The following is a 25,615-nucleotide window of genomic DNA, read 5'->3' as shown; positions in this document are numbered from 1 at the left end:
TGGGATTCCTCCATCCTCAGCATTATCCTACCGATATACCCCATGTCTCTTCTCTGGACATGTCCAATCCATCTCAATCTCACCTCCCTCACCTTGTCTACAAAACGTCCTACATGCGCTGGTTCTCTATTAAACTCATTTTTAATCCTGTCCATCGTCGTCACTTCCAATGAAAACCTCAACATCTTCAGCTCTGCTACCTTCACCTCCACCTCCTGTCTTTTACTCAATGCCACTCTCTCTAATCCATACAACATCGCAGGTCTCACCACAGTCCTAAAAACTTTCCCTTTCAATCTTACAGATACTCTTCTATCACAAATCACTCCTGCTATCACTCTTCTCCACCCACTCCACCCTACCTGCACTATTTTCTTCACTTCTCACACACACTCTTCATTACTTTTGCACTGTTGACCACAGGTACCTGAACTCCTCCACCTTCTCTACCTTTTTTTTCAGCAACCGCACCACTCCACTGCCCTCCCTCTTATCCACTCCACCTCTCCAGGCTTTTCTCAACTTGCTCCCACCACAAATCCTGTCTGACCTTGTCCGTCAACCTGTCCATCACCACTGCAAACAGGAAAGGGCTCAGAGCCGATCCTTGATGCAGTCCAACCTCCACCTTGAACCAGTCTGTCGTTCCTAGAGCACACTTCACTGCTGTCACACTGTCCTCATACATGTCCTGCACCACCCTGTGACTTCCTCATACAACTCCTCTCTCGGCACCCTGTCGTACGCTTTCTCTAAATTCACAAACACACAATGCACCTCCTTCTGACCGTCTCTTTGCTTCCAACATTCTCAAAGCAAATAATGCGCCTGTAGTGCTCTTCTTTGGCACGAAAATACACTGTTGCTCACAGATGGTCACAGCCTGGCTTCCACTACTCTTTTCCATAACTTCATGGTGTGACTGATCAACTTAATTCCCCTGTAGTTTCTGCAGGTCTGTAGATCGGTACCAGCACACGCCTTCTCCATTCCAACCAAATCTTGTTAAACAACCTGGTTAAAAACTTCACTGCCATCTCTCCTAAACATCTCCATGCTTCTACCGGTATGTCATCTGGTCTAACTGACTTTCCACTTTTTATCCACTTAATCGCTGCTCTCACTTACTCCTTACTAATCCTATCCAATTCCTAAAACCTTAAAATTCAAAGTCAGATTAAGATCTAAAATTTAACACAATAATTTTTTTTCTACTAACTATTAATCAATTGTTTGAAGCAAATCAGTGCTGAATGGAACAAACACCAAATCTTTTTTCAAAGAAAAAAAAAATCAAAGGAAAAATCTATCTCTTTTTAATTTACTTTATTGTTTTGTTTTTGTTTTTCTGCTAATTTCCCCACCAATTTTTTTTGTTGTTCAAACAATATAATTTTAAAACCTCTTTAGCTTTAAATTTCTGTCAAAATGATTTTCATATTTTATTTTTTTTTCTATAACAATAAAAATAACATCAAATCAAACCATCAAGTGAGTGATTAGCATCTACACACATACACACACAGCATTTCTTTCATTCATCTTCAGTAAGTGCTTTATCGTGTTATCCTAGTCAGAGTTGCAGTGGACATGAACACTATCCTGAGACCACCCACAAATACACCCAGTCCATTGCAGGGCACCATGCACACACTCATTCACACTTTAGGGAAGCCTTAATATAGCCATCATATTTTTAGATGGTGGGAGGAAACCAGAGAACCAGGAGGAAGTATTACTCAGATATGAGAAGAACATGAACCTCTATACAGACAGCAACCTGAGATCAGGGTTGAACCAGTAACATTGGAGCTGCGATTTAGCACCATCACCAATCACCCAAATTTCTTACCATTGTTTAGAAAAAACACTGGTATTAATAAGAACAGCACTCACAGATAATATTTGACTAAACAACTTTTGGCTGAAAAGAACAGCAATACCTTTGTGTTCAAATCTTTTCAGGGTGTATTTTTTTGTTGTTGTTTTATTTTTGTAGCTCTGATTGTGTGTAATGGTATTTCAATCTGCTTTAAGTATATTTTATACGCATTACCTGACTTGTAGGTCAACTTACATCTGTCTCATTGTGTTGAATGCTCTTCACAATTCATGGCAATGACAGATATTTTACATATGTGCAACCTCATATTTACACACCAAAAGAACAGGTCATGTTTCAAAGCAGGTGTTTCGGGGAGCTGAGAGCAAATTTTTCAAATTCATTTTGTTTGAGAGGAAAAGTATATCAGTGTGCATTATTGTTTTATCCACCGATTTCTTTAAAGGGGGTCAAATATTAAAAATGTTTTGACTGTATATTATGGCATAGAGAAGAGTGGTAGCTTAGTGGTTAAGGTGCTGGGTTACTGATCGGAATGTCGGAGTTTCAAGCCCCGGTATCGCCAAGCTGCCACTCTTGGGCCCTTGAGCAAGGCCCTTAACCCTCTGTGCTCTAGGGGGGCGGTATCATGGCTGACCCCAGCCTCTGAGCAAGCTGGGATATGCAAAGAACGAATTTCAGTTATACAGTGCATGTCTGTGCCATTATTCAGTGCATGGAAACACCTAGTCTTTTATTGTTTTGGAAACACATGCATGTTTATTTTGTTTATATGCAACAAACGTTAAAGTTAAAGGCAAAAACAAGAAGAATTCAACAGTGGATGACTGGAAGAAAGTTATTTGGTCAAATGAGTCCAAATCTGACATTTTGGCTAAATACAAGTATAATTCCAACTTTCAACAGAAGAAATTATGAAGACAGAAAACAGATGTTAGAACAAATGTGAGAAGATGTTAACAGACTGTCTCACCCCCACAGTCAAACATGGACGTGGAAGCTTAATGGTTTAAAGTTAGGTCAGAAAGAAATCTCCAACTAGAGATAGAACACCATTCACAGGATTTTATAAGAGGCATGGCAAAGTATTTTAGCGGAATGTTTGGAGAAACTGGCTGTCTGAATGCCAAGAGTGTGTAAAGCTGCTATTCATGTTAAGGGAGGATTTTTCAGTGGAAATAAAATGTACCATCTCTACATTTATATATTTATTTGGTTAAAATAAATCTTTATACAGTTTAATTATCTAGTTTGTTGCATAGAAACAAAACAAACATGTCTACAAACGTTCTACAGTCACTGTACTGCATACAGGGTAGACCGGATGTCAGGGAAGTCCATTTCACCACAACCTCCACCGTTACTGATGTAAAGATGTTTCCATCAGACGAGAATATGCCTTTACAATCATTCACTTATCAGTCTGTTTTGTCAACTTGAGTGGTCTTTTTTCTTGGTTACTTGAAGAAGTGGATTCTTGGCAGAGACACATCCCTTAAGGCCAGTTTCTCTTCAGTGAGCTGAAGTGCCTCTTTTCTGTCTGAGATAAAGACTTATCTTCATTTGCTCAATTTATTCTCTAACTTCTAAAGCCGTTTTTTTCTTTGTTCCTGCTTGTTAGTGACAATGAGGTACTTATTTGCCCAAACTGATGTAATCAGTTCTTCTTCTTCCTGTTCACTTTTTGTTGCACTAACCTGTCTTTCTTAAGCTACATATCTTCTTGTTTAAATGAATATGTATATCTAATATAGAATTATCAGCTGCTTTATAAGAGCACCTCTTATTTATGCAGGTATTCATAAAGTCATTCAGACAAATCAGGTACTATACTGACTTTTTTTTTAAAGAATATTAAGTAAGTACATTTACCGGGCAATCATTAGTTGGCCATAAACACACTGGCTCATTTATTAGGCTGATGACAATTCTTCATTCATCAATACTACATTGACTGCAAGTGTGTGTGGCACTGGTAAAGAACACTTCCTGGCCACTTTACTAGATTTGACTTCCCTGTTGGACTACTTTTTAGATGTATATTGACAGATTATAGTTTTTACTTTCCAATTTCTTTCGATGTTGTGTGATATTTTCCATCTTAGCAGTAGTAATGATGTATTTTATATATTTGTTAATAAAAAGCCATGCAACTAAAACATAATTTTGTAAGTATTTAATTTAATTTTGTTAGTACAACCAAGGGCATACTTACAAGTGGAAAAAACCTCAACCTCATACAGAGCATAGATATTCAAATGTGCTAAACAGCAGCCAGGCACGTAGCATGAATCTGCTATACAGCTGGGGTAAATCAAGTTATTTCATATTTTTGTGACGCAAGGAAAGGGAAGACTGGGCCTGAGACTTTTAACGTGCTGGGAAAAAGCATTGTGTAATGAATGCACTCTGATTCACACATTTTTATTCTAATGTTTTTTTGTTGTTTTTTATTTATTTATTTATTTATTTATTTATTTATTTATTTATTTATTTATTTATTTATTTCCCCCACTCAATATCAGGCATTGTGCATAGCCTTTTCATTTCAGTTCGCCTGCATTCAGTGCACTCTATATAAGCTGAGCATGTCTTTTTAATGATGGGTTAGTAGGCTCTGAGAATGTTGTGCAGGGCCATTCTAGTGTTTACTGCAGGCTGAAATCTCATTAAAGTAAGCTGCTGCTATTTCCAGCCTGTAATCGAGCTTCAGCGTTTGATTATCTATGTCTGGGCCAGATCAAAATCGCACTGTTTCTCGGCAGCATTAGTTTAAAAAAGGTTGCATCAGTCTACGGGTGACTCAGATGGAATATAAAATTGTCTTCCAGTTACACTATATTGTGTCTTACAGAAAAAAAAAATGCACATAACTCAGATGAGGGCATGGATTTTTTGCCACTTCTACTAAAATCGAAAGATGAGTTTATATATTTATTAAATGTCTTCCAAAAGCTTTTGATTTTCACTTGATACTCATATTATCCTGTGTTATAAACCAGCTCATCTGTTATTTGCTTTGATTAACTGAAGTCTGATTACACAGAAAGGCTTCAGCTGGTTTCAACAGATTTATTCTGATTACATACAGTGCTGCAAAATCATGTGTAAATATACAACACATATATTAGTCTGGAATTATAATTATTTTTGGTTCTGTCTCACCACTGTATCATTAACAACAAAAAGACAAACAGAAGCTTCCATAAACAGTGCAAAGGCACCATACGATCTGCTCTCCAATTAAAGTGCATGCATGTTTGGCATCGTTCATTGCTCTGTTTCCCAGAAACCAGGCTGGCCCTGAATAACCATCTTTCGGCAGTTGTGTCACAAGATCCCAGACCCAAGGTCACCCTGCTGAGAGACAGGTGTGAGCAGCCACAGGAACAAGTCAGTCACAATGCACTGCTCACAGCTACCTGACACACTTAGCTCAGCTCACCTGCTCACCCTGAGTCTGATAGATAATAAACATTTACAAGACATGCACGTTGGTGGACACAGCAGTTCTTATTCTTCAAAGGTGAAATACAGCTGAATTTGACTTCACATAATTACATTATACAAAGTTTTGTCATTTTCAAAATTTTCTACTTTTTCATAATAGGGCTGTAACAAAATATATGTAAATCTATGTATCATGGAATGTATCAAATATGAGTGATGCATCACAATGCAACATGATGACAATGTGCATTGTGGAAATGTGAAAGTCACACTGCATTACAGTTGGACAGATACAGAAAGCTTTTAACTTTATAGCTTATTACTTTATAACAGTTAAAAAGAGCTCTTCATTAGCTTTCAAACAACAACAAAGGTCACAGAACTCGAACTATTTTAGCTCTGCAGATCTCGTTATGCTTAAGTTGATCATTTTCAAGACCCCAGATCAGACATTTTTATTATTATGATTGGTGTTTATTCAATCTAAGGTTTTGGCTGAAAAATTTATGTATGTACATTAAGATATGCAAACCTTAAGTACAGTTTGTTTACAATCTGAAACATTAAGTTTTTAAAAAACGTTTTGATTCAGAAATTCAAATTAATCAAATTAATTAAAATTTACTTCTGTCAAATATTTACTAATCTGAGAACAATAATAAAATTGTTAAAATTTAAACTTTTTTATAAACAAAAGAAATTTGAGCATATTTGTTTATTTAAGCATTACACTTTACCAACCTGTGACGTTTTCCTGGCACCTGTAAATGCTCTTTATCAATATCAAAGTCAAGTAATTGAAAAAATAGATTATAAAAATAGATAATAAGTAACAGTAATAGTAATAATAATTATAGTACTGTAAAGATATAGCAGTAATTATAGATAAATAATGTGTCTAAAATGCATGCTGCAGTCCCTATTTACATACTGTATGTCTTCAAGCTAGTCTTTGGATGCATTAGGTTTGGTCAGTGCTGTCTGAGCCACCAGTGCATTAGACATATTAACTGGCATGCTGTTTAAAAAAAAAAAAAGAAAAAAAGGGGTCAGCTGTTTGTACTAATAGTTTTATATAGACATGCAAACTGGTACTTACGCTGATTGTGTGTCTGTCAGCATAATTGTGCACATGTTATAATTATATAACGTGGGGAGCAGATGCAAGCGCAGATATTCCTTTTATTTAAAGTGAAATATCAATATACCCAAATGCAAGCTAAAACAAAACTTAAAGATGAAAAACATAGCCTAAAAAAGACACTGGACACCAAGAAAACCAACAACCACCATTGAAGACAAATTTGAGACAATCAATCAATCAATTAATTAATAAATCAAAAAGGTTTTTGATCTTAAATACAGGTGCCAAAGTAAAAAGAAACATCTTGAGTGTTTACTGACATGTGATAAATGGCTGCTGGGCAGCATAGTATATATTCCATAATCTTGACAGTTGCACATATTAGAGATCAGGAATTTCTTTATCTGGTGACAATCAATAAAGTTTAACCAGAAAATGAAAGTAATGAAGGTAAAATGCTAGACCTATGATAACACCTAATAGTACTAATACCCAGATACATCATGGCACAATGGACATCATTTATTAAGCTTTTAGTTGCATGTAAATGTTTACCAAAACTAAACAAAACAAAATTTCTTTAAATATACAAGGGTTTCATAAATTTAGATGTTTATTCATACTCGTCTGTGTATGCTCATGAATGCCAATTACCTGTACTTTATTAGATGCATACAAGGCTGATTTGTATTTGGTGATGAGGTAGAAAAATTTTAATGGCTCAAATTGATGCCATTAAAAATAGACTACAACATTCATAACCTTGTTCCTCAGCTCAAAACGAGCAACATGAGGACATGTATTTTCCAGGGTTGGAGCGGAAGATCTTAAGTGTTCTGCACTTCAACCCCACTTAAGACCTTTGGGATGAACTGGAACACTGACTGCACCCCTGGTCTTGTTGTCTAATATCAGTGCATGATTTCACTAAATCTCTTGTGGCTGAATGATCACATATCCTCACTGGAAAACAGGGCCAGTACTGGGCAATTATAATTCGGTGGGCTGGTACAAATAGGCAAATGGGCAATCATTGGTAGTGGACCCCCACACCCAATTCAGCTCTCCCAAAATTATTATTGTCACGGGGTGACGAATAAGCGGAACTGTTCCTCTCCATTCTTGTTTCCGGTGGGAGCGAGTTTAATGTAACACCAGAACAGTTCCGGGTTTTTCCGTATAAACAGGCTGACGGAGCTTGCTAATGAGGGAATGAGTGGCAGCTGGGCAATGAGCAGAGGTTGGGCCATGAGGGATATGGGTTTGTGAGGGGGATTATAAAAGGATCCGGTTGATGTGCAGGAGGGGAAGAAAAACTTTGGAGCGAAATCTTTGGGGTTGATGCAGACTGGAGGAAATCTTTGGTTGTTGATCTGTTGATCCCGTCGAGCAGTACATGAGAGGGCAGATCGTTAAAGGACGGGAAAGACTGTATGCAGAGAAGGAAGAGCTGGAGAGCAGTGTCGACCACCTACACAGCTTGGATGTTCAGTTTGTCAGTTGAGTGGAGAGAGTCGGCCGGGACCACGAGAAGAGACCCTATTCACTTGCCTGCCGCAACCCCTATCTCCGGTTGAAGAGGAGCCGCTGTGCGGATCCTTACCTGTGTCTGCTTCATTACTCATCTTTGAGTAGAACCCGGTAGAAGAGAGAGGAGGATCAGTCGGTGGATTTTAGTTTGAGATTGGACTTATTTTAACTTAATAAAATACAAGTTTTTAATGTTAATTACCTTGTCTGGTCTGTTGGTGTCTCTGGGTAACTCCTCGAGGTGGTACGTTGTGAAGGGGAGGGAAGGCCACCCCGGCCTGTGACAGATTTTGGCGTAGTCGGCAGGATTCCACCTCGAGTTGAGCGACCAGAGATCCCTTATGGCAGACGAAGAATTGCCTGTGGCCCGGCCCCAAGTTATGCCCATCTTTATGGGAGCCCCTTGGGCCCAACGATATGGAGGACCTGGGTCGGAATTGAGCTTATCGGAGTGGAAGGCTCAGGTTGAGTATCTGGCGGGACTCCAGGGATTGAGTGCCCCACAGAGGTTACAGTTCGTTTTGAATTCACTTGAAGGAGAAGCCAGGAGAGAAGTGCAGGCCGCACCAGAAGCGACTCGAGCTACGGCCCAAGCTGTGTATAACTTCTTGACCGGGCAGTATGGTGATGCCACTCCAGTGGCGGTCCTCCGGACTCAGTTCTTTAACTGCAAACAAGGACCCAAGCAAACCTTACGGGCCTTTGCTCTACAATTGCGGGAGCAGTTTACTAGGCTGAAAGAGAGGCGTGACCATGGCCTAGGTGGTAAAGAGACCTTGTTGCGAGACCAATTTCTCCTGGGTCTCCGGGAGGGCCCCGTCCGTCAGAGCTTGCGTGTACAGCTCCGCCGAGATCCTGAGCTGACGTTCGAGGATTTGCAAAGGGAGGCCCTGGCTTTGGAGACGGATCATGCGGAGACGGCGGACCCCTCTGTTTGTATGGCCGCCAGTCGAACGATCGATTCCACTCTTCCTGGGCCGTCCGATTGGAAGCAGGCCCTACGTGCAGAACTCATGAAGGAGGTGCGGGAACAAATGACCGAGTTGTCTAAGACCTTTCTGGAGGAGTTTCGCCTGGAGCGGCCAAATCCGCTGCCCTTGCTTCGAGAGCGTTCTTACTCGGACGGGAGTCGAGACCCAGGAAGGCGTCCAATTCGGTCTGCTGGCCCCAGATTCCAATGGGACGCGCAGGGTCGGCCGATTTGTAATGGCTGTGGAGAGCCGGGACACTATAGTCGCCAGTGCGGTTCTCGCCGGGGTTCGCAGGGGGGTTTTTAGAGTTACCGGCCACTGTGGGTCAAGTGGTCGGGACCCCTTTGATTGACCCTTCTTTGTCCACTGTCCCTAGAGACCACTTAGTTGGACGCTGCCCCACTGTGGAGATTCAGGTGAACGGTGTCAAGGTCCGATGTCTAGTGGATACCGGGTCCCAAGTTACTCTATTCTCCGAGAGTTTGTCTAAAAAACTGTTAAATGCTCAATGTTTACAGGAGGCGGAGACCCCTTGGCTCACCTTGCGAGGAGCAAACGGTCTAGACATTCCTTATGTTGGATACCTGGTCACGGACTTGGAGATTCATGGGATTACGGTACCACAGAAAGGAGTTGTGGTCGTCCGGGACCCTTGTTTGGGGACGCATCGAGCCCTTTTGGGCATGAATGTCATTTCAGAGTGTTGGGAGGAACTGTTCCAAACCAGGCCTATTCGAACTGCCCTGCCAGCCGAGAAACGTGAGTGGGAACGTATTGTTGCAGATTGTCGCCGGGTTCATACGGGCAGTTCCCAAGAAGATAGTGAAGGCACAGGCCGGGTTACTTGTCGATATGCTCTTTCTGTCCCGGCCCGGAGTGAGGCTGTGATTTGGGCTCGGTTGCCTGCTCGGACGTTTGTACCAGAAGATTGGGTGCTCGTGGAGCCCCATTTGGATTGTCAAGTGGTGGAGGTGGCTCGAGGTTTGGCCGCTGTTCGGCGGGGCCGAGTCGTCGTGAGGATACGGAATGTACATCTTTATCCGGTTAACTTGTATCGCCATCAACGATTAGCCCGAGTGACCTCGGTGGGCCCCCAGCAAGTGAGGGATGGTGGAGGAGTTAACTTCTGTCAAGTGAGCTCTACAGTGGTCAAGGTGGCCCTGACGCGAGTGGATCAGCCCATGGACTCCTCGAGGGAGGGTATGCCGGCCCATCTTTTAGGGGAATCCCTGCGGGGAGAGGGGCTGGAAGAGAGGCAGACGCAACAGCTTCAGGCATTCTTGGCAAAGTGGCAGCACCTATTCTCTACACACGATGAAGACTATGGCTGTACGGACGCTGTGAAACATCAGATTCCTACTGGTGCTGCTACACCAAGCAGAGAAAGATATCGTCCGGTGCCACCCACTCTTTACTCCGAGGTTCGTACCCTGTTGCGGGGGATGCTGGAGAAGGGGATCATTCGTGAGAGCAGCAGCCCTTGGGCGGCCCCTATAGTCTTGGTACGAAAGAAGACCGGAGCTTGGAGGTTCTGTGTAGATTACCGTAGACTGAACCAAGTGACCAAGAAGGATGCCTTTCCGCTGCCGCGGATCGAGGATTCTCTCACCAGCCTGACTCAAGCCGCCTGGTATTCCACCTTAGATCTGGCCAGCGGGTATTGTCAGGTGCAGGTGGAGGAGGGAGATAGAGAAAAGACCGCGTTTACTACTCCCTTTGGGCTCTTTGAGTGGGACCGGATGCCCTTTGGCCTTTGCAATGCCCCAGCCACTTTCCAACGACTGATGCAGCGGTGTCTGGGCGGCCAGCTGGTGGACACTACGTTAGTATACCTAGACGATGTCATTGTGTACTCCCTGGACTTTAATCCCATCTCCAACATTTAGAACAGGTGTTCCAGGCGATGGAGAAGTACGGACTGAAGCTACAGCCGGACAATTGGCAACTGTTTCGCAAGGAAGTGAAATTTCTGGGCCACTGCGTGGGTGCCTCTGGAGTCTCTGTGGACCCCGAAAAGTATCAGCTGTCCAAGGATGGAGTGCGCCTAAGACAGTGCGGCAAGTGAGATCCTTCCTGGGCTTTGTAGGATATTATCGGCGATTTATTAAAGACTTCTCCAAGATCGCCAAACCGTTAAATCAGCTTTTGGCGGGTTCAGGCCGTCCCCGCGGTTGTGGGTCCCCTCCTGTTGCTTGGGATTCCACATGTGACGTGGCCTTTCAGAGGCTCAAGCAGGAGCTATTACAGGCTCCGATTTTGGCATATGCAGACTTTACCCAGCCTTTTGTTCTGTACACCGATGCTAGTAACCTTGGCCTGGGAGCAGTATTGGCCCAGCGGCAACAGGGAGTGGAGCGGGTCATCGCCTACGCAAGCCGAAGTCTTCACCCCGCCGAACGAAATGATTCCAATTACAGTTCATTTAAACTTGAGTTGTTGGCTATGAAGTGGGCCATGAGCGAGAAATTTAAGGATTACCTGTGGGGAGCCAAGGTACTCGTAATAACTGATAACAACCCTTTGGTCCACTTACGAACAGCTAAGTTGGGGGCAGTTGAACAACGGTGGGTAGCGCAACTGGCTAATTATGACTACCAACTCCAGTATCGACCGGGCCGGGAGCACATTAATGCTGATGTGTTGTCTAGACTCCCTGAGGCCAAAAGTTGTCCGTTGGAGCCGCTGGAGGAGTGTGAAGAGGGGCTTATGGTGGGATGTGTGGAAGCACCTGGGCTTCAGCAAGAGACAGTCCCCGTTAGTTGGGGCTGGGATCCGCAGCGGTGGAAGGAAAGGCAGGAGGGAGATGCTGAGTTGATGAAGATACGGTCCTGGCTGACGCAGGGGTTATGGCCGGAGGTGGTGGAGCGTCGAGCCCAGACAGTGGAAGAGGCTCTATCTGAGAGAGGGGGTGGTTTGCCGATCCATCCGAGACCCCGTGCTGGGTGAAACTGTAGGCCAGGTGGTGGTACCTGAAGGGCAGGTTCAAGCCCTTTTACAGGCTTACCATACCCAGTTAGGACATCAAGGGAAAAAGAGGACGGTGTCTTTGTTGCGGAGAAATTTCTATTGGCCAGGGATGGAGGCGTCTGTGAACTTGTTCATCCAGAAATGCCCACGCTGCACACTCTTCAAGACGAGGAAAGGGGTGCGAGCCCCATTGGTCCCCATACGAGCCAGGGCCCCTTTGCACATTGTGGCCATGGATTACTTGACGTTGGGTCGACCGATGGATCGCTTCCAGAACATTCTAGTGGTAACTGACCTGTTCACAAAATATGCTTGGGCCATTCCTACCTTAGACCAGACTGCCACCACTACTGCAAATGCCCTGTGGAAGATCGTAATCCAGCCGTTTGGGTGTCCAGAGACTCTTTACTCGGATCAAGGGCCAAACTTCGAATCTAAGGTTGTACGGGAGTTGTGCCAGCTCTATGGGTGTAAAAAGACGCATACCATGCCATATCACCCCCAGGGAAACGGAGGGTGTGAGCGGTTCAACCAGACGTTGCTGGGCCTATTGGGGACGTTGGATACGGATCGTCAGAGTAATTGGGTCGATAGTCTTCCCGTGCTGGTACAGGCCTATAACAATAGTGTGCATAGCACCACTGGTTATGCTCCAACTTACCTGATGTTTGGGAGACATGTGCGTCTTCCCACAGATCTACTACTTGGAATGGCTGGGGTTGGAGAAGATCTAAGTCTGACGGATTGGGTAGGCAGACATCATCAGCGACTCCACTCGGCGTACGAACGGGTCACTGATCGAATCAACATAGCCTCTGCTAAGAACAAGCGGCTGTATGACCGGATGGCCCGAGAGGCTCTGTTATTGCCCGGGGAGAGAGTTTTGGTACGGGACAATCGACGCCAAGGAAAGAGCAAACTGAGTGATCGGTGGGAGGCCCTGCCTTATGTGGTACAAAGTCAACAACGTCCCGACCAGCCGGTTTATACCATCCGCCCTGAGGGAAAGTCAGGCCCGGAGCGGGTGATACATCGGAATTTAATCCGCCCCTGTCCGAACTATCCAAAGCCTATGGTAGAAGCCCCGACTGTCCCGGTGGCACCTAGGCCACCCTTAGTAGGTTGGGCAGTGGTTCCAAGGGGCCTGAATGTCGAATCAAGAGGGGAAGACCCCGCCTCGCCACCAAGACGTTCCCAACGGGACAACAGAGGGCAGCCCCCTGTGAGATATGAAGACTGGGTCCCTGGGCCTCGTTCTAGGGACTAGAACGGATTGGTGGGGGAGGATGTCACGGGGTGACGAATAAGCGGAACTGTTCCTCTCCATTCTTGTTTCCGGTGGGAGCGAGTTTAATGTAACACCAGAACAGTTCCGGGTTTTTTCCGTGTAAACAGGCTGACGGAGCTTGCTAATGAGGGAATGAGTGGCAGCTGGGCAATGAGCAGAGGTTGGGCCACGAGGGATATGGGTTTGTGAGGGGGATTATAAAAGGATCCGGTTGATGTGCAGGAGGGGAAGAAAAACTTTGGAGCGAAATCTTTGGGGTTGTTGCAGACTGGAGGAAATCTTTGGTTGTTGATCTGTTGATCCCGTCGAGCAGTACACGAGAGGGCAGATCGTTAAAGGACGGGAAAGACTGTATGCAGAGAAGGAAGAGCTGGAGAGCAGTGTCGACCACCTACACAGCTTGGATGTACAGTTTGTCAGTTGAGCGGAGAGAGTCGGCCGGGACCACGAGAAGAGACCCTATTCACTTGCCTGCCGCAACCCCTTTCTCCGGTTGAAGAGGAGCCGCTGTGCGGATTCTTACCTGTGTCTGCTTCATTACTCATCTTTGGCCGAAGAGGAGTTGCTGTGCGAATCCTTATTAGTGCTTGTTCCATTACTTACTTCCGGCCGAAGAGGAACTGTTGTCTGAACCCTTACCAGTGTCTGCTCCATCGTTTGCTTCTGTCCGTTTGAAGAGGGATCGTTGTGCGAACTTCCCACGCAACCCGGTAGAAGAGAGAGGAGGATCAGTCGGTGGATTTTAGTTTGAGATTGGACTTATTTTAACTAAATAAAATACAAGTTTTTTATGTTAATTACCTTGTCTGGTCTGTTGGTGTCTCTGGGTAACTCCTCGAGGTGGTACGTTGTGAAGGGGAGGGAAGGCCACCCCGGCCTGTGACATTATCTACAAAATAAAATTTAAAAAATCTTTATTTAAAGAATACTGAACAGTGATAATAAAAACAACTTCAAAACATAAAACTCTAACTGTTTCAAACATCTGTGTCACAAACGAAGCTTAAACACAGGTTGCTCCAGTGAGAAGTAAGCACTCTAGTTTAAAAACCAACTCAGGATGGAAACTATCACTCCTAAAGAAACATAGAATCCAAAACATTACAACAAAACAAAACAACAAAAGTCTTACAAACAGGGTGGAAAGACTTAAGAGAAGGCAGGAGATTCGAGACACACAAACTTAACTTAGCTATAGCCTCTGATGTGCTAACAGCAGGATTACTACAGACACATGCAGCACTGGGCTTGCTTATAGGCTTAAAAATACAAACACCACGGCAGGTCGTAACGGCAGTTGAATAAAGTGTAATAAAATGTAATGTTGGATAAACGAGCATTAATTAGCTGCTGCACAGGAATCACAAACTGCGAAAAATAGACAAACTTTTAAAGAAGTCATAATTCACCCATAATTTTTTTTTATTATTCTATAATTCTTGAAATCTGTATAGCTGCTTTAAGACAATGTCCATATTGATAAGCGCTATAGAAATAAACTTCAACTTGTACAAACTGCAGTACAGGCTTTACCTTTAAAACTTGCTCCAATTTCTAATTTGTGCACGTTTAATGCTTGGAGAAGTAAACTTCTTCCAGCAAGAAGGGAATGTTTAACTGAACCATTTTTGCATTGCCAAAAGATTTGTTTTCACTTCATGTATTAAGTTCTCCATAGTTTTAATAAACTTTTTAATGAGTTTACAGCCATGCTGCTTTGCCTTTATAATACAGTATTGTTGATGGCTTACTTTAAACTCCACTTTTACACTGCATTTGACTGGCTTGGAAATGTAAAAATTTGTCAAACGTTTTCAGTAGTCTCTCCAGATGTGTATTCTAATTTGAGATCACCCCTGGATTAACACCATTGCTTAGCTAACAAGTAAAATCATACCCAGGACCCTTGGATTCAACAATGGTACTTCACTATCTTTAAGGATTAAAAGAATCTAAAAAGTCAAGATCCAAAAGTATATTTACAGTATTTATCTGAACTTTTTTAAAGCTTTTTTTTCCTTTCAAGGACTTCAGATTTAGTCTTTGATATCTTGTCTCTCCACGGCAACAGCTTGAAAGGAACTGTAGCCGCCGAGGCATGTAGGCTATGAAATACAGTGCACGCATTGTGGGTGTAATGAGCCCTCAAGGCTGAATAGTTTTTACACTTCAGTAAAGACTTTTGGAGCTTTTAGTCTAGATAGGTATTAAAGAGGTTGGTGTGGCTCTTGTTAAAGAGTAATTCAGTGGAGGTATAAATTCATCAGTAGCTCTAAGTCACAGGCAGCAAAGCCATGCCTCTTGCTGGCGCCCTCTGGCTTCAGCTGGCCTATTAAAATAGTGCGAATTTAACTAGGCACAGGACGAGTGCTCGTCTATCCAAAACTAATGGATTAAATGTTGGTACGGCAAAAATATTATAAGTGAAATTTGGGACTGAGCACACCCAATATCTCTTTTTCTTGTGTGCATGTTTTATCTGTCTGCACTCTATCTCAATGCAGAATGTACTGTTTCTTTTGCAATCATCATAATCTTTCTCTTTCACTCTTTCTATTTTTGTTGCGGAAGGTTCAGGAGAGGGATCATTTGTTTTTAGGGTGTATCTGGAGTGAACCTGTGTATCTCACAGATCACGGAGTACATCACTCAAGAGAAACAACAGTAGTAAGCTAAGCATTCTTTAAGAGGAGGGTTATATTTGAGTGTCATCGCACAGAACTAAATATCTATTTTTCTTACCCATGATCAGTCTGTAATGAATGGTTATATATTTATACCATTAGAGATGCACTGGTCTGTATTTGAGCTGAACTCTTTGTTCTCACCTTCTATCCAAGACATGTACCCATATCTAAGCCTCTCAAAGTCTACAGTGGCAAGCTGACCAGATTTACACTCAGAACGTTTCTCCAGCTTGGAAAAGCAGCTTTTATATGTTCTTTTGTTTAATTTTTTTTAGAGATTGTTGTGTTTCCCCCCTCCTGTTAGTATCCAGTAAGTAAGGCTGTTCAACTCTGAATTCTGCTATGTTAGCAGTTCTGAACAGTAACGATGTAGGCGTATTTATATCCAAACTGAGGTATACACAACCAAACCCATATATTTTATCTCAGGTATGCCATACACTTTCTTCAAAATATTTCTGCTCAATGAAGACCAACATAAAGAAACTGAGGAGGAGCTTCTTCCCACAGGCAATTCAGTCCCTGAATCAGGGGAACACTAAGGACAGGAGACTACAACCTAGACTCATATACTGTACAGAACACCCGCAACCTCACACACACACACACACACACACACACACACACACACACACACACACACACACACACACACACACACACACACACATAAAACACACACGGCACATCTTGCACAGTCTGCACTTTATCGAATTCTATATTTCACATGTTTGACTCCATGTATTTTTTTTTGTGTGTTCCTATTCCATTTTATATAGTAAAATCTGTTTTATTCTGCTTTTAAAATGTCATTTTTCTCCCTATAGTCTATTTTTATTCTGCAACTTTAAATTTTTTACTTTTGTTTCTTTATTTATTTTCAGTATGTTACAAAGCAGAATTTCAATGCATGTCATGCTTTGCATGGTTATGTATGTACGTATAGGCCTAATTCTCTTCTCATGGTTCTCTAAATGTTCTTAAGAATTAATCAGATAGCTGTGTTATATAATATCTCCAGCAGATCCTGGATCTTCCCAGTGGTCTCTATCATGTCTTATATTCTTGGATACAACTCTACTGAGAGCTAATAAGGGGCATCTCTGAAGTAGCAGTGGTTATACCTGCTATCTTTACTTCTTGGTCTACATTCACAGTTTATACAGTGAAAAGATTTATAAAAGTAAAGAGATGCATAGGTTGAAAATCAAACATGAAATGTTTCACATTCACACTTCATTGTAGAAGCTGATGCAGTGTTCCCCAGTCCTGATACTAAAGACCCATAACATGGGATATCATTGTGTTTTCATTTACTGCACTAACACTTAACTCATAAAAGAATGGTAATGAGCTGAAAAGATGTATCAAGTGAGGTGTAAAAGGTAAACACAAATATGTGTAGTGAAAAGGGAATTTTGGGACACAGCTACAAATATTTCTACAGATATTACTACAATGTATAATGAAACAATGTACAATTTCATGTATATCTGGTATCCTTTGATTATTCAATCAGTCCCACATATTTAGTAATCCAGTGCTTGAACTAGAAACACTGGGCATAAAGCCGAAATACATTCTAGATGGATGCAGACAAACACACACACTCATTGATGAAATATAATACTCATCTAGTGGCAACTAGAGAAAGGACAGTTTAGAGTCACTAAATACCCACCCAGCATGATTTTTGGAGTCTTACATTCAGTAGTCAACCAATGATCACAGAAATTTGTAGCACAGTGATCACTGTTAAATATTTGGTGAAAATCAATAAAAATATTCAGAAAACAAAACTTTAATCTTTGTATCTGACTTAGACCCATGTGGACCAGAAAAATCAAAGTAATCAGTATAAATGTTCTCTGTCTGCCTGACAATCATATCTGTAAATTCAGAAAACTCATCAATACAATTTTCTTCTTTACTGTCCATCGAACAGACTGCATAAGGTCAATTAAAATATTCAGACAGTGCATGGTCTTTCCAACTATAATGTTCATCCTAGTTCTGAGATATTTATCCGGTGATTGCTACGTATTTGCCTTTTTTTCTCCCTTTCTGTATATTATATTCATCAATGTCTGTAAATCTGATTTTGAATTCTGTCTTGGATGATGGGGGCAACACAGAATTGTCTGTCCATTACATCATGCAAATATTATTCACTATATATTGGGTAATACGCTTGTTTATATTTCTCAAAGTGAACACACCAGGTAGCATTATCTACAGTATATAAAATGAAAGAAATTATGCAGCAACTGGAACACTATATTGAGTGGAACTTATACTAGGTGCTAGTTGATGCTCAGAAAGATATAGATTCATATATGTATAATGAGCAATTTGTGCATTTTAGAGGCTTTTGCTGCCTATGTGGTGATTTGCAATCGCAAAGAAAACAGAGCGGCCTACCCCTTCCCCCATCCGACTCCAACCCTCTATTAAAATTATACGCATGCCTCATGATTTCCCTTTTATGGAATAAGGGCAGTGGAGAGCTACTCTGTTGCAGTTGGATAAGGAACAAATTTCCAGCATGGAATACTGCACATTTAAGCCTTAAACAAACAAACTGATCAGGATTTGCAGATATGTTGGAAAATTGAGATCAATAAATGATTAGCAAAGCGAAGAATGTTTATTCATCAACAGGCCGCACATTTTATACATTCAGTACACCTATTTTCATTAAGCAATGTGTAGAATAGAAATAAAACAATAAATCTGTAAATGTTTAAAAATATAATACCATGGTGAAGACAACTACACACACATACTGAGACCCAGAGAAAGTGTGTGTGGAAAAGAGATAGCTCAAGCGAGTGCCTGGCCAGCTGGTTGCATGTGTGCTATCAGGTGGGAGGAATGTGTGAGACAGAAATAGTTCAGTGGAAACACCGCTTTGTTATCCCGCCTGCAGATTATACCTGGGCAAGATTCATAGCTTTCAGCATTTTATCTGATTTGCTCATTTAAGTTTCTCATCATATATCGGGACTGGTTAATCATGCAATGCTGGAATCACAGTGTCGACAGCTTCTGTCCCCCCCTCTGAAAAAACCCAACATAATTAGCAGAATGTATAGTGCTACGATGCAGGTTTTATAATACGTATTGCATTCCTTTCTTTAGAGGTCCTGTGTGGAAGAGCATTTTAAGTCCCCTTTTACGCTTTATATTTAATAATAAATTTTATTCTATACTTTATGTCATATCAAGGAGGCAAATAAAGGTGTCTGCTTTAGAAACTATGCTTCCAAACAAGCTATTTTATTGCCTCACATTATGTCATCAGAGAATCTATGAAGATACACTATATGCACAAAGGTTTGTGTACACATGTCTGTAAGATTTATATTTGCTTTTGAACCTCGAATTCTCCATTTGGTCTCTATTTGCTGTTATTATAACCTCCACACTCTTCTGACAAGATGTTCCACTAGATTTTGGAGTGTGCTTGTTGAGATTTCTGCTCAATCATTCACAAGGGTGTAAAATCAAGTGCTGATGTGGGGTGAGGAGGCCTGGGATGAAGTAAGCATTTCAATTCATTCCAAAGGTGCTAAATTAGGATTCGTACCACAAGATCTTCCATTACAACCCATTTAAACAATGTCTTCATTGAACTTACTTTGTGTACAGGGGCACTGTCATGCTGGAAAAGGTTAAGCTCTCCTAGTTCAAGTGAAGGGAAAATTTAATCCTACCACATACAAAAATATTTAGTAAAATTCTATACATTTATGTAACCCAGCAGTTGTGGTAACAGTTTGGCAAAGAACCAAATATCTTCTTCTTCTACTTTCGGCTGCTCCCATTAGGGGTCGCTACAGCAGACCACCCGTTTCCATACCCCACTGTACATCTACCTGCATGTCTTTCCTCACCACAGCCATAAACCTCCTCCTTGGCCTTCCTCTTTTCCTTCTTCCTAGTGGCTCCATCCTCACAATCTCCTACATATATACCCCATGTCCCTTCACTGCACATGTCCAAACCATCTCAATCTCGCCTCACTCCTTCTTTGTAACCTTGTTTCCAAAATGTCCTACATGCGCTGTCCCTCTTATAAACTAATTTCTAATCCTGTCCATCGTCGTCACTCCCAACGAAAACCTCAACATCTTCAGCTTTGCTACCTCCAGCTCCTCCTCCTGTCTTTTACTCAATGCCACTGTCTCTTAACCATACAACATCGCAGGTCTCACCACAGTCCTATTAACTTTCCCTTTCACTCTTGCAGATACTCTTCTATCACCAATCACTCATGCTATCACTCTTCTCCACCCACTCCACCCTGCCTGCACTCTTTTCTTCACTTCTCTAACACACTCTCCATTACTTTGCACTGTTGACCCCAGGTACCTGAACTCCTCCACCTTCTCCATCTCTTCTACCTGCAACCACACCACTCCACTGCCCTCCCTCTCATTCACACACATGTACTCTGACTTACTCCTACTGACTTTCATTCCCCTTCTCTCCAGCGTGTACCTCCAGCTTTCCAGGCTCTTCTCAACCTGCTCCCTACTCTCACCACAAATCACAATATCATCAAACATCACAGTCCAGGGAGACTCCTGTCTGACCTTTTACGTCAACCTGTCCATCACCACTGCAAACAGGAAAGAGCTCAGAGCCGATCCTTGATGCAGTCCAACCTCCACCATGAACCAGTCTGTCGTTCCTACCGCACACTTCACTGCTATCACACTGTCCTCATACACACCACCCTCACATACTTCTCTGACACACCTGACTTCCTCATACAATACCACAACTCCTCTCTCGGCACCCTGTAGTACGCTTTCTCTAAATCCACAAACACACAATGCAACTTTTTCTGACCTTTTCTATGCTTCTCTATCAACATTCTCAAAGCAAATAATGCATCTGTGGTGCTCTTCCTCTGCATGAAACTATACTGTTGCTCACAGATGGTCACCTCTTCTCTCAGCCTGGCTTCCACTACTACACTATTTCTCAGGCATCCTCTTACCTTCCAGAATCTTGTTAAATAATCTGATCAAAAACTCCACTGCCATCTCACCTTAACATCTCCATGATTTTACTGGTATGTCATCTGGTTCAACCAACTTTTCACTCATCATCCTCTTAATCACTGCTCTCAATTACTCTTTAACTAATCCTATCCAATTCCTGCTTCACCATCTCCACACCATCCAACCTCTCTCTCTCTCTCTCTCTCTCTCTCTCTCTCTCTCTCTCTCTCTCTCTCTCTCTCTCTCTCTCTCTCTCTCTCTCTTTCTCTCATTTTCCTCATTCATCAAAATGTGAAGTCAATTCACTCTAACATAAATGCATTTATCATAACTGCCAAATTAATTGTCTAAGCCTGTGCACAAAATCTGTGCCTGATTAATTTGATCCTCTTTTGCCAACTTTAAGGTTTTTTTTAATTATTTTAGCAGGTAAACAATGTTCTCTCTCGGACAAGGATGGCTCTTTTGTTTTTCAGCCTTATGTCATGGTGTACGGCTTGTCCCTAAAACTTATACACTAAAAATGATACTTTAGACTCTCTCTGAAGATAGAACATGCAGCTTGGCCTGAAATTTGTTTAATAATAAATTGCTATTAATAAGGAGATTTGTCTTAGTGAACACAATAAAGCCTACATAGAAAAAAAACGACACACATACAGTTTAGAATGTAAAAAAGTGTTACTATTATTCTCTATAAATTTCATTTTATATTGTTAGACATCAACTTTCTCAATGTGTGTGATAATGTTGTATATACCTTATGAATGGTTACATTAAAAGTATATGTATTTAAGACCTGCAATCTTCATATAAACATTTCTCAGTTTTCTGTTTATTGTCTTCAGTTTGCATATATTTATATGCATAGCATGTATACAGAGTGAGAACAAGCTACAATATAGACATTATTTATTACAAAATTAAAAAAATTTAAAAGAATTATAATAATAATAGTAAAGTAGAGGTTGAATTCAATGCCATAAGTACACTGCAGTAGCAGTGTAACTGTTACTTTAAGTCCAAAAGCAAGCTTAGAGATTAGAAAGTCTGATTTTGGGTATTGGTTTTTAAATTTTAAATATTGAATTTTGTGCAAGAGGAGGAGGTTTTAGGATACTGAATTTAAATTATTAAATTGTCAAATAGTTTGCAAAAATTGTTGCCCAAATAAAAGTTTTTTTCTTTTGAGACAATGTGTATGCCAGTCTGTACAAGCTGCTTTTGGATAAAGCTGGATGTCCTGAATTAGCAAAAATACACAGTTCCTCCATGTCCTCTTGAAAAAAAAAAAAAAATTGTTTCCTGTTGACCCATGATTCCAGAACTGTCTAATTTGCTGGGTTAATGTTTATGTAGATAAATCTGCGGGAAGTAAAATTAGAAGAGGATGCAGAATGAACCACTACCAAAAGTTAATATAGTATATCATGTTCTTTTCCATTTAAATTTCATTTCGTTACTGTTGTAACTAAGACTTAATAAAGATTTGTTTAAAAAAATACCATATACTACAAAAAAAGTTACTCTCAACTTACTGAATTAAATTTACATCCTGAGTAAGAGAAATCTAGAAGTTCCTGAGGTAAAATTGAGGCTAGACTCTTGAGACTGACTTTCTTGTTTGATGGTATCTCATTCTTTTAGAAATATTCCATCTTGTTAAAATTCATGCTATTCTAAATATAAAGAAATGCACCAGGGCTGCCATTTCCCATATTATAAACCTATTATTCAGTCTAAATAAACACTGCATATTAAAATTAAAATCTAAAAATATATTGTATATCTATACATATCTTTAGAAACTGTGCTAGGAGCAACTATCACACTCAGGACATCGCAGCAGCAGAGTATAAATGAGTGGAGCCTGTTCATGACACACACAGACATCATCTCACACTGACCTCAGGAGTGCCCACAGAGGAAGTGATACTTTACTGTTCAAAACACTGGAATCATTCATTAAGATAGATTTTAGATGATTCATTTATTTATTTTTTTGCAGTAACTGACATTCTGATTTTCAAGGTCGCTGAATCTGTGCATCCCAAGATAAGACATAATACACAAGTCCATCACAAATGAATATATTCAATATGAAATTCACATTTCTATCTAATATAATGTTTAGGTCGTCTAACCAAGAGTATGCTTGTAAAATCTAGTGTTTATACAATAGAGTGCAATAGAGAAGTTCTTTTGGGGTCTATGACCATAATTACATTGAAATGTTGCTAACAAATTAGATGGTGTTCTGCATTTTGAGGGATTTTAGCGACCTCTCTGGAAAAAATATTTTATTGCAAGCTGTTAGAGGAAGAATCACTTGTAACCATGTGTACACCTTTGCTGTGTTTTCCTTCCCCATGAGTGTTAAAATCACTTTGAACCCAGGATATAAAGCAACTTTGTATAATCTTGTAAAATAAGTCATTAAGGTGCTACAATAATAATAATTATATATATATATATATATATATATATATATATATATATATATATATATATATATATATATATATATATATATATATATTTTTTTTTTTTTTTTTTTATGGTATATCTTCTTAAGAGACAATACTATCGATATGATACTTGATGATATATTTTAGAGTAGTCAATGTGCAGCTTGTATAGCAGTATAGATTTACTGTCCTCTGAAAATAACTCAATATACAGCAATTATTTTCAAAATACCTGGCAACTAAATTGAGTACACCCTAAGTGATGACAGCTGTATATTGTGCAAAGCCACGTGTCCTATTCATCATAATAATATTTTTGTCTGCTTGACAGGGCCATACAAATTTGTGAATCATGCATTAGAAAATAGTGTCCAAAGTGTCAATATTTTGTGTAAGCATCGTTGTTATCTAGCACTGCCTTAATCCTCCTAGGCATGGTATTTACACTATTAATAATGCTAATTGCTCTTCTGCTAAATGCTAAACTGCATTTCATTACTGTGTACCTTACTATTTCTATAGTATAGGTTCTATCTATCTATCTATCTATCTATCTATCTATCTATCTATCTATCTATCTATCTATCTATCTATCTATCTATCTATCTATCTATCTATCTATCTATCTATCTATCTATCTATCTATCTATCTATCTATCTATCTATCTATCTAGAATCAGAATCAGGTTTATTGGCCAAGTGTGTTGACACACACAAGGAATTTGGTTCTAGCTGTTTGTTACTCTCAAAAGTACAGACATAAAAAAAAACTTAAACATGACAAAACAGACAAGACAAGACAAAACAGACTATACAAGACAATATAGACAATACAGACAATGTGAGACAGTATAGACAGTGTGAGTAATAAATAGGGATACAGACCAGTAATGTACATAAAGTGTGGGAGTGCATGGTAGTGCAAATGACAGTATTTTGTGCCAGGTATGATTAGAGAGTTTACTATAAAACTTTGTACAGTATATAGCTGCAATAGTGTGTGTAACATATACAGATAATGTGATGACTAACAGTTCTGTGCAGTACTCATAGATGTGAAGCAGGGAATATAATTATGGTCAGTTGTTAGTGAGGGTGATTGCTTGGGGAAAGAAACTGTTTCTGGCAGTTTTTGTGAACAAAGTTCTGTAGCGCCTGCCAGAAGGAAGGAGCTGAAAGATGTTGTGTCCAGGGTGTGAAGTGTCATTAATTATTTTTTCTGCCCTGTTTCTGGTTCTTATATGGTACAAGTCCTGGAGAGTGGGCAGGGGGGCACTGCTGATTTTTTCTGCTGTTTTAACGGTTTTCTGCAGGCTGTTTCTGTCCAGTTTTGTTGTTGCTCCAAACCAGATGGTGATTGATGAGCACAGTACAGATTCAATGATTGCAGTGTAGAACTGTATCAACAGCTCCTGTTGCAGACTGTACTTCCTTAATTGACGTAGAAAGTACATTCTCTGCTGGGCCTTTTTCAGAATCGAGTTTATGTTTGATTCCCATTTCAGGTCTTGGGAAATGGTAGTGCCCAGAAACTTGAAGTTCTCCACAAATGACACAGGGATGCTGGATATTGTGAGGGGGAGTAGTGTTGAAGGGTGTTTCCTAAAGTCCACTATCATCTCCACAGTTTGAGTGTGTTTAGCTCAAGGTTGTTCTGACTGCACCATAGCACCAGCTGATTCACCTCCTGCTCATATGCAGACTCGTCACCATCTTGGATTAGTCCGATGAGCGTGGTGTCATCTGCAAATTTCAGGAGTTTGACAGTTGGGTCACGTGATATACAGTCATTCGTATAAAGGGGGAATAGCAGTGGGGAAAGGACACACCCCTGAGGAGCACCAGTGCTAACTGTCCGAATACCGGAGGTAACACCTCCCAGTCTCACCTGTTGTTTCCTGCCTGTCAGGAAGCTGGTGATCCATTGACAGATGGCCGGGGGTATAGTGAGGTTTAGGAGTTTGGAGTGGAGGATTCCTGGAATTATTGTATTGAAAGCCAAACTAAGGTCAACAAACAAAATCCGGGCATATGTTCCTGGGCAGTCATGGTGTTGCAGAATGTAGTTTAGCCGCATGTTGACTGCGTCATCCACCGATCTGTTTGCTCGGTATGCAAACTGTAAGGGATCCAGCAGCTGTTCTGTCACCTTCTTTAGATGGGCCAATACCAGCTTTTCAAAGGTCTTCATGATGACAGATGTCAGAGCGACAGGCCTGTAGTCGTTCAGTCCAGTAATGGAGGGTTTTTTGGGGACCGGGATGATTGTGGAGAGTTTAAAGCAGGAGGGGACCTCACACAACTCCAGTGATCTG

General features: G+C 41.0%; 1 long non-coding RNA gene across 1 annotated transcript in view; it reads left to right on the top strand.

The window, feature by feature from the left end:
• LOC310729211 overlaps positions 1-25,615 on the top strand; it is a 145,173-nt gene that overhangs the window by 67,454 nt on the left and 52,104 nt on the right. The window lies entirely within an intron of this gene.

The sequence above is a fragment of the Silurus aristotelis genome (assembly GCF_946808225.1).
Source record: "Silurus aristotelis genome assembly, chromosome: 7".
Lineage (NCBI taxonomy): Eukaryota > Metazoa > Chordata > Actinopteri > Siluriformes > Siluridae > Silurus > Silurus aristotelis.
This window is presented reverse-complemented; position numbering and strand designations above follow the sequence as displayed.